Source organism: Wasmannia auropunctata, unplaced genomic scaffold (genome assembly GCF_000956235.1).
Source record: "Wasmannia auropunctata unplaced genomic scaffold, wasmannia.A_1.0 LD336076.1, whole genome shotgun sequence".
Classification (NCBI taxonomy): Eukaryota; Metazoa; Arthropoda; class Insecta; order Hymenoptera; family Formicidae; genus Wasmannia; species Wasmannia auropunctata.
In genome coordinates, this window is record NW_012026814.1 from 5072238 (window position 1) to 5073106 (window position 869).

An 869-nucleotide genomic window follows, 5' to 3' on the forward strand; every position below is an offset into this window, starting at 1 on the left:
TATACTTTAAATCCTTTAACGAGGATTCATTGGAGGGTAAGTCTGGTGCCAGCAGCTGCGGTAATTCCAGCTACAATAGCGTATATTAAAGTTGTTGCGAATAAAAAACTCGTAGTTGAATCTGTGTCGCACACCGTCGGTTCACCGCTCGCGGTGTTTAACTGGCGTGATGTGGGACGTCCTACCGGTGGGCTTAGCTCCGCGAGGGGCGGCCCAACTAATATCCCGTCGCGGTGCTCTTTACTGAGTGTCGAGTCATGCCGGTACGTTTACTTTGAACATATTAGAGTGCTTAAAGCTGGCTATCCTCGCCTGAATACTGCGTGCATGGAATAATGGAATAGGACCTCGGTTCTATTTTGTTGGTTTTCGGAACCCCGAGGTAATGATTAATAGGGACAGATAGGGGCATTCGTATTGCGACGTTAGAGGTGAAATTCTTGGATCGTCGCAAGACGGACAGAAGCAAAAGCATTTGCCAAAAATGTTTTTATTAATCAAGAACGAAAGTTAGAGGTTCGACGGCGATCAGATACTGCCCTAGTTCTAACCATAAACGATGCCAGCTAGCGATCCGCCGAAGTTCCTCCGATGACTCGGCGGGCAGCTTCCGGAAACCAAGCTTTGGGTTCCTGAGGAGTATTGTTGCAAAGCTGAAACTTAAGGAATTGACGGAAGGGCACCACCAGGAATGGAGCCTGCGGCTTAATTTGGCTCAACACGGGAAACCTCACCTGGCCCAGACACCGGAAGGTATTGACAGATTGATAGCTCTTTCTTGATTCGGTGGGTAGTGGGTGCATGGCCGTTCTTAGTTGGTGGAGCGATTTGTCTTGGTTAAACTGAGTCGACAAGGCACACAGGGGATA